Genomic DNA, 9,930 nt, shown 5'->3' on the forward strand with positions numbered 1-9,930 from the left:
CAAATTTCATGGAGACCAAGGTATGCAATTCTTGTATGTCATTTAAAGGAGCTGGTAATTACTCAAACAAATACTGCTTAAAGAAAACTGTGTAAGTGCACACTGAGTGAGAAATAATAATGATCTTGAGATTATGTGGTAGGAAAAAGAAAAATTTCAGAACCTTCATTTTTCAAAATCAAAGTGTTTAGACATGGCAGAACTATCATCTTGTATTCACTGCCATCGCGTCATTTACCATGCTGTACTTTTAATTTCAAAACTTGAGAAGCTACACTAAAGCTATTTCACTATCAAAAAGAAAACTGAATTTGCCCAACTGAAAGTTTCAGAATTTAACCACAAAGAACTGTGTTTACAGATGATTTTTTTTTTCTTTTTGTGACAAACCATTTCTTTGGACATATAAGGGAAAAATATTCTCAGTAAATTAAATACATCTTGAAAAATTCTTTCAAAGGCTTCTTAACTGAAGTTGCTTAGGCTCACAAGAATATATTAAATAACACATAGATATTTGAAAGTCAGTGGGAACAAAGTGTCTTTAAGTTTTATTTCATAAGAATTAGCAACAAATACCTATTGAAAAGATAGTTTGCTAGTAGCATAGAAATATATATATATATTTTAAATATACTCTTGTAAAACCAAACCAACGCCTGACTTCTTGTTCAACCACTTTCTGAAAGTCTGCAGAGCCAACATAGAAAAGGTTCTAAGTGTTAGAGGTGACTTTAATCCCTTTAATGAGGTAGCAGTAATTGCCTTTAGTGTTCTCTTCAAATCAGCAATGTGCTAACACACTTGCTGCTCTGCCAGGCAGCTGTGAAGTGTACTCTTCCTTTTCCCAGGGCCTTAATTATTGCTTCCTTCAGTGACCACAACAATCCATTCTGATTTTCATTAGGGATGGCTGTGGAGCAGAATCCTCTTCTACAGACAGAGCCATATGAAACCAAAATGCTAACATCAAGTTAAGTGAATTCTTCAGAGCATTCAATGGGCACTTTAAAATATGCAAGACAACTTAATCAATCACCTGCAATTTCAGCAATATTTCTACTTAACCAAAACTAAAAAAAAAAAGAAGTGCTATTAAGAAAACACAGGTATATTCAGAGCCTCTAAATCCATGCTAAAATCAAATCCCACAATGTTGTCTTCTATGCCCCAGCTCCCAAAGCACAGAATTTGCGAAACAGTAGGTTAATTCGGAGTGAATCAACTCTTCCTTACTGCAGCTTTCTCTTACTCAAGATGTGGCCATCCATTGCCTGGGAAGTGGTGGAGTCACCATCCCTGGAAGTCTTTAAAAGACATTTAGATGTAGAGCTTAGGGATATGGTTTAGTGGAGGACTGATCAGAGTTAGGTCAGAGGTTGGACTCGATGATCTTGAGGTCTGTTCCAACCTAGAAATTCTGTGATTCCGTGAAATAAACCCATTCCTATGGAATTTATCCTAGACTCTTCTGCAAGTCCTAAACATTTATAAACAGTAAGAAGCACATACCAAATCCTATTTCAGAACAACACAAATTAGTTTAAATAGCTACATTGACAGTGCCATGGAAGGTGTTAACTAGATCTGAACTTTCCTAGAATGCAAAGACCTTTGAATTCAGTTCTGCCTTTTGTCTTAAAAATGAGAACCTTTTTTTTTTATTAACAAGGGTTTTGTATCTGCCTCTGGAATAGAGGAATTACTGTTACCATACCCAGCTCTGCAGCCCTACACACAGACTTCTCTAGTAAAGAAGTAATACAGAAAGCACAAAACCATACTGCACCAGCCAAGAATGGCACATAAACAAGTTCAGAAACTCACAATTTTTGTCATCTCTGACAACCAAACACTGTGCAAGTTACTTGACCAGATCTGAAATCTGATATACTTATGCAATCCAGCCCTGGCAGGGAGTTTTCCCCTTTCTCACGCTAGGAATGTGACTTTAAACAAAACTACATAGCTGAATTACGCTCCCACATAATCATTTAAAAATAAACTAAATTGATTTTCTATGAATTCATTTTCAAAACTTTTCTGTTGATTTGTATGCTTAATCCCTCAGAAAAGTACCATGCTCAGATTATAACCATCTACATAATTACCGACAATTAGCAGGGCTATCTGTGTACTAGCTATCTAGGACTTTCTGTTGAATACATGTACACTACAAAGCACATCTCAAAAATAGAAGCTTCCATTTAATCTCCTCTGCATTACAGAGAAATATTTGGCACTTGTTCATAATACATTAGCTTCTAAGTAACATAATAACAGAGCTAGCTGTCTGACTCCAGGCTATTTCTGAAGCTGCTAATTTGATTTTTTTCCAATAAACAGAAGAGTTTCCCCATTATACATAGTATTATGTAGCTTTTTTGCTTGCAATGAATTATCCCAGGTTGCCACATAACTAGATAAACTGAAAAGACAAATGTTGTTTGTGTCAAATAACCTTCATTGGTAGCATCCACTGTGCACAATGATGGATGTAAAGTGACAGTATAATGATTTTTTAATAAACATACTTTATACTTTTGACTGATTTATGTGACAGTAATATATCTTATATATCAAACAAGGAGGTATGTATGCTCAGAGGGCCACAACAGCACAAAGCTGTAGCACGGGCATGGCACAGGGTGGCTGGACAGCTGAAAGCCATGCAAGTTCCATATGCAGATGAAATTGTTCTAGATTAACACTGCTTTTATAGATAAATTTACTTGGCATACAGGAGGATATTCCCATATCTAAAGAGAAAAAAGAAGCCAAAAACCTTTGGAACCATCAGTATAACCATATCCATTTAAAAAATGCACTCCAGTACAGCATGCAAGTGTTTTTATGTCACTAATGAGCTTCTAGATTAAGTCACAACTTCAGGATAACGCCAGTACTGTACATGCACATTCTGTCCCATCTCAGACTTGCTCTTGAGCTCAATGAGCAGTTTCAAGGAGAAACGAGGGGATTTTTTTTATTTCTATTTTTATGTCTGAAGAACCAGTAAAACAGAGCTGAGGGGCTTTAAAAAGAGAAAAAGTGAAAGGAGAATTCTCTTGCCCAGTGTGTACATGGAAACTTATTTGTTAATTAAACATTTCAGATTCAGGTTTTGGTTTCATTATTGGTCATTGCAGACTCTTTCAAAACACAGAAGACTGACTTTAAAATTGAATTCACATAACTTTGTTCTTAACTCATCTTCCTGTAGGAATAAGGCTAGCAATCAATCACAATTTAAAGAATGCATTGCTGTATGACAGACTTGATCCTACCCTTCGTTCAGTTAAATACTCTGAAAATGATGTGAACTTTTCCAGTGATGACGCAACTACCCCTGCCCCCAGGCCATCAAAGAAGTACTAACATTAATTTAGTAGTTTATTAAATCACACAGATTGTGTAAGCTAGTTTTTGGTATGGGTGCCAGTTTCTTCTAGATGACATACTGCTGTTTAGCCAAGATTAGCCAGATTGCTAAGGATATACAAGTATACATATTTTCACAGAATCACAGAATTGTCTAGGTTGGAAGAGACCTCAAGATCATTGAGTCCAACCTCTAACCTAACCCTAATCAGTCCTCCACTAAACCATATCCCTAAGCTCTACATCTAAATATCTTTTAAAGACCTCCAGGGATGGTGACTACACCACTTCCCTGGGCAGCCCATTCCAATGCCTAACAACCCTCTCGGTAAAGAAGATTTTCCTAATATCCAACCTAAACCTCCCCTGGTGCAACTTTAGCCCATTCCCCCTCGTCCTGTCACCAGGCACGTGGGAGAACAGACCAACCCCCACCTCGCTACAGCCTCCTTTAATGTACTTATAAAGAGCGATAAGGTCGCCCCTGAGCCTCCTTTTCTCCAGGAGGAACAAGCCCAGCTCCCTCAGCTGCTCCTCATAGGACTTGTTCTCCAGGCCCCTCACCAGCTTCGTCGCCCTTCTCTGGGCTTGCTTGAGCACCTCCATGTCCTTCTTGTAGCGAGGGGCCCAAAACTGAACACAGTACTCGAGGTGCGGCCTCACCAGAGCCGAGTACAGGGGGACAATCACTTCCCTAGGCCTGCTGGCCACACTGCTTCTTATGCAAGCCAGGATGATGTTGGCCTTCTTGGCCACCTGAGCACACTGCTGGCTCATATTCAGCCAACTATCAACCAATACTCCCAGGTCCTTCTCTGCCAGGCAGCTTTCCAACCACTCATCTCCCAGCCTGTAGCTCTGTTTGGGGTTATTGCGCCCCAGGTGCAGGACCCGGCACTTGGCCTTGTTGAACTTCATGCAGTTGGCCTTAGGCCATCGGTGCAGCCTATCCAGATCCTCCTGCAGAGCCTTCCTACCCTCAAGCAGATCGACACACGCACCTAACTTGGTGTCATCTGTGAACTTACTGAGGGTGCACTTGATCTTTTTCCCTTGTTAAGTAGCCACAAATCAAAGACGTACAGTTTTCCCCCCAAATAGAGGTAATTGTTGTTAATAATCTCTAAATGTATCTTTGATTGATATGCAGCTGATACTAAGAATGTATTTGCGTTTCAATGATTAAACCCAAAATAACTTGAGAATTTACTTGGACTTGCTGATCCCACATTTCAGATTTTATGTACTATAGTCAAACTATTTACTTTTCAAAATATCAGTCTGAAGATTGATAGGTTTAATGTTATTTTGACAATTTGCTGGAGTGTTGAAAAAAATAGTTCAGAAATAGTCATTTTCTGGTCATTCAAATCCAAAACATGCAACACTCAATAAAACCTTGGAAAACAAAAATGGACAACTGATAAGCAAATTAAATGATTATAATACTCTGTTTAAAACGATAATCATTTCCTTGAATGTTAGAGAACTGAGTAAATAAATTAAAAAAAAAAAACAAAAAAAACAAACAGGAGTCCCTCTGATTACTAACTTAGGATTTGGTCACAAATGTTCCACATGTTGAGAGGAAAGAATTCAAAGATAGGAAAAGATCCATTGCTTGGACAGCAGTGGTAACAGTGATGATGCCAGTAGTGGGAGAGTAACAGTGGAAAGAGTTCAGAGAGAATTTTCCTATAGTGAACGGTTTCCTACACGAACAACCCTTTTCTTATTGACATTGCTGGTATGCAGTCCAATCCTTGAAGACAATGGGTTAGCAGTGCATAAATATGACAGCTCACTCATGCAACAATTTTGAAGCTTTTAGTACTGCTGTCCAAGCTGCTCCTTTTGTAAATGAGGTCTTCAGCAACCACATTTAGATTTCTAAGTCATTTTATCCATCAACTTAAAGTAGCAATATTTAAATAAATACATTATTCCACCTTTCATATCTGCTTTCATGGAAAGAAAGCAAGTAATGACTGCTACAGACATCATTCATAATAGTTTATTTCTTGTGATTTCATATAAAAGTCATTCTCATTACTGCCTTCTGAAAAAAGAGCATCACCTCCTCACCAAAGTCATTTCTAGAAGGGCCAAACAACTGCAGTACAAGCTGACAATAACAGGACGTGCATAAGCAACATCATCTCTTTCCAAGTGATGAGTACCCAGAGAAATTCTGCACTTATAACAAGCTGGGAATGTTTTTCTTGTTGGTCATGAGGATCCACTGCGCCAGTTCAGGGGAAGGAGGGAAAAATGTACTAAACTGTCTACTTCCAAGGAGACTTCAACTACACATTTTTTTCCTGTTGCTCTGTCTTTTGTTCTATCAACTGGATGATAAAATAGTAGTATGAACATTGATGCCACCTTATGCTGCTCATATTGACCTAAGAATGATAACATTTTTTTCACAGCCACAGGCAATACAGGACCTGGACTGCAGCATGTCAGTTCCACATATTGGCTGCTCTAGAATTTTCTCATGCTAGAGGGAGACACATACATTTCTGGTAGGATGGAAACAAGCAGAGGGTAATCAAGCATCTGGAGATGGGTAGTGTATGTTAGGAAGGGAGTTGAAGAATAATAGATGGAAGTTTCTTGTTAAAACAAAAAGAATGCATACCCCCAGGCTTCAGTAAGGAACAAGACATCTTAATTTCTATTGTCCTTAAGTAACCAGTGCAGTCATCTCTGCAGACATCTTCATGGCATTAATATCATGCTATTATTCATGCATTTCCTCTTCTGAGTACTCAGCCTAAAACTTCTAGTTGTAGGTTTGGTCACCTGCATTTTCATGTATAGGTCACATAAGGAAAATGAAATTCCCTAAAACTAGCTTAATTGTGTAAGGCCTCCAAGAAATGTTTAGCTGGCATCATTCAGTTTATTCTGTGTTGTACCGAGAGAATTCTACTAATAAAAGACAACGATGCCATCATGGCATGAAAAAAAAAAAAAAAAAAAAAAACAACAAAAAAAACACACCTTATTTCATCTTATAAATGATTCGTTACTTGAAAGAAAAAAGGTGCCCCGTATGCAGAAAGATAAAGCAAGAAACCAGAATAACTCCCATACAAAATTATTTTAAAAGTTCGGATATCATCATTTTAGTAAACAACTGTGTAGAAATCTGGAAGCATTTTTTGTTATAGAAAATGTATTATGAAAAAGGTCCTTTCAGGCTGGGAAGGGAGTGCTGGATTGCAAACCACGTTATGCAAGCTTGCTGCTCTAGAAGCCAAAAACCCTGCCCCATCAATTGCATAACCAGCTCCAAGGGAGAGCTGAGCCCTGTTCCTTTACGAAGGAGCCCCGATGGAAATTCAGCAAGCTACCAGCCTTCCCCAGGCAATAAACAAGGCATTTACTGTCACTTGGTATTTACTGGAGCCAATTGTGTGCAGTTTGATTTCCCCCCCCCCCCTTCTCATTTCACAGTGTAAACAAAGAAACAACTTACAAAAAAAATGACACTAGGCAGACTGTCTCCTGTTGACACTATTCTGATCTGGGAATCATATTGCCCCTTTGAAATGCTGAAAAAGCCTGTAGGCTGCGGGTACAATTCTGAAAGGAAGTGGGAGAGGCAAAAGCAAAACAAGATGCTCTGCAATGGAATGCAGTAAAGAAAAACGAACATTTCAACCAGGATTTAAATTCCTCAAGTGTGGGACAAGACCTACTGATCTCATCCTAGCAGCTGAAACCAATACACAAATCCCACATATATAGACATAATATCTATATATAGATAGTGAAGCATGATTTTTACCAAGGATCAAGATAGCCATTTGGTAACCATGTTTCTACTGTATTGTTCATTCTAGATCGTAGCTCTCAATCCTGTTACAGACCATGCCAAACTGTTTTGTTAGGTTTGTACACGTAAGAAGTTCACATAGCAGAGTGTAACTAAAAATAATGGGATAACTTGCATTTTCCACGTACACCCACACTGAGTCTCAATCAGTATTAATATTATTCTCCCTCTGATATTAGCACTGCACTACTAAAGCTTTGTTTGTATACTGCTCTTGCCTTTACTGTTCTCTACAAAATGATTTAACATACAGGATGCTGCACTGTTGCTTTTCTGTTACAGTAAAAAGGAGGATACAAAAATCCAACTGAATCTTGACAGTCTGTTGGACAAGTCTGGTCAACTGATGACACCTCACTTTCCACAGCCAAAAGCACAAGAAGAACTACTAAGAACACTGGAATTTATGAGCATCCCTGACCACCCCCTTGCCCCCTCCCTTTTTTTTTTTTTCTTTTAAATTTCTTCCATTAGCCTTCCAATCACATCCAGCTTGGAAAGGCTGACTAGAGATTTTACTGAGACACTCTGCTGAAATCAAGAATGGCAAATGTTGAGATAGACTGGTAAATGTTGTTTAAATGTAGTCTTTCATGCAACATGGCTTTACCTTTGATTTAAGGGCAGAATTTTTATGGCTAGTATTGTATTTTTCTAAATATCACACTTGTTAGGGTACAGATTTTATTTATTTATTTTTTTACATATATATAACAGCATTCAAATTTGCATAGATTTTTTTTTTAATAGCAGCAGTTTACAAACAGTATCTCCTGTAAAAGTCTTGTGTTATTCATATAATACATTGTTTTGTCATTTTTTTTTTTCCTACAAAGCATTCAGCAGAACTGAAAGATCTGTGAAAACTTCAACTGTTTTTCTTGAAAACCACTAGCATCCGAGTTACATTTCCTTCACAGATTTACATAGAGACTGAAGTATGACAAAAGTACCCACAACTGAAGAAAACAGCTGCACAGTCACCCAACAGGAAAACACACTCACCATTTTTTATATTGTGTCACATTTTACTTGCAAAAAGTGCCACCAACTAAATACCTAGTTCAATATTTCTAAGTCCATATAAGCAATTGACTGCAAAAAGCAAAACAATGTTTCTGTTCATAATATAGAGCCCAGCAATTAAAGATCTGTGCACTAACAGGAAACACTCAAAGAAGGGCCTTTTGATTTTTCAATTATTAAGATTCCTTAGGTATGATTCACAAGATTAGAACTGATGGAATTCAGAGTCAGCACAAACCCTCATCTCTTTCTTGGATCGGCCTGCACAACTCAAAGGATTGAGCAACATATCCGAGCTGCCTTTAAGATAGATTCAATTACCCTGGCCATGACTCAGGACAGCCTTGATTATGAACAACTAGATAACCAAACACAAAGATACAAATTATAAGAGATGCATTAACAGGAGCATTATTGCACATGATACACAACGAGTGAACTAGAACTATCAAGAACTATCAAGTGCCATTAGTGAGTATCTACAACCAAACCAGCTCTGAGTACATAGTATTTTCCCCTTCACTATCAACTTTCCTATGAGTGCAGTGATGTTACAGCAGGCATACGGGCCATTCCCTTTGTTCTGCTGCTTTATTAAAACGACTGCTTTGCTCCCCTTCCCGATTGGTCAGAAATCCAGCATCTTTGTTCTGAGATATTAAAGTTCCCCTAGAAGGATGTTTTAGCCATACCTATTTCTGTAGCATCCTAAAAGTTACTTTAAACACTGATGAAATTAAGTAACACACGACTGATTGATTAGCAAGCGAAGGCCTTTTCAGCCATCACCTTTGCCCTCACATTGTTTTCTAATTAGTTACTGTGCTTGAATCTATGCCAACACACACACACAGTTAGCTAAGCATCTGTTAAAACTTCAGGCAGTAAATTAATCACGTTGAGCAATCCTTTTTTGCTCTGTTAAGCCAAATATATATTGCCTTGGCATTATGGAGACGCTTCAAGTAACCAAAGTGAAATAAGTGTATTTTATATATATGTGTGTAATGTTTTCAATTAATGGAAAAGTTTTAGCAGAAAGAACACTCACTTTCCCTCAAAATCAATGGGAAGGAGTCAATTAATGCAGTTTTGAAAATTCCCTTAGGTGTACAGCTGAATATTCAGTTACCAAATACAATCATAGCCAAAATTTTCAGTGAACTCGAGTGGCCTAGATAAATTGCTTATTTATTTATGATTCACTGTAGCAGCCAATGCCATGTAACACACTGTAAGTAGAGGCACATCTTCTTAGGCAAAACATATCCAAATGTATTCCTTGTATGGTTTTAAAAAAGTCAATAGAAATTATATCATCCCATGACATGAGCTACTAATGTTTTTGACCCAAAGCATACAATTTCCATAAAAGAAAAAAGACATTAGAGCAGATATCTCTAGATACAACACAACTGGGCTGCTTCATAAATAAGCAACCTGTGAGCATTACTCTTAATCTACAATATTAGTCTCACCCCACTAATTGCCTCCACAAACTCAATTACACCAAATTCAGTTTCCATTTAGCAACTCTCATTAAAACAAAAGAATTTGCAGCTGCATCTACTTACAGATAGATTTGCTTAACAGTTATAATCTCTATTTCCCAAGATTTAGTACTTTTATTAAAGATATTTAATAATCAGTTTTGCTGATAAAGAAACAGAAATGCA

Source organism: Aythya fuligula, chromosome 12, assembly GCF_009819795.1.
Source record: "Aythya fuligula isolate bAytFul2 chromosome 12, bAytFul2.pri, whole genome shotgun sequence".
Classification (NCBI taxonomy): Eukaryota; Metazoa; Chordata; class Aves; order Anseriformes; family Anatidae; genus Aythya; species Aythya fuligula.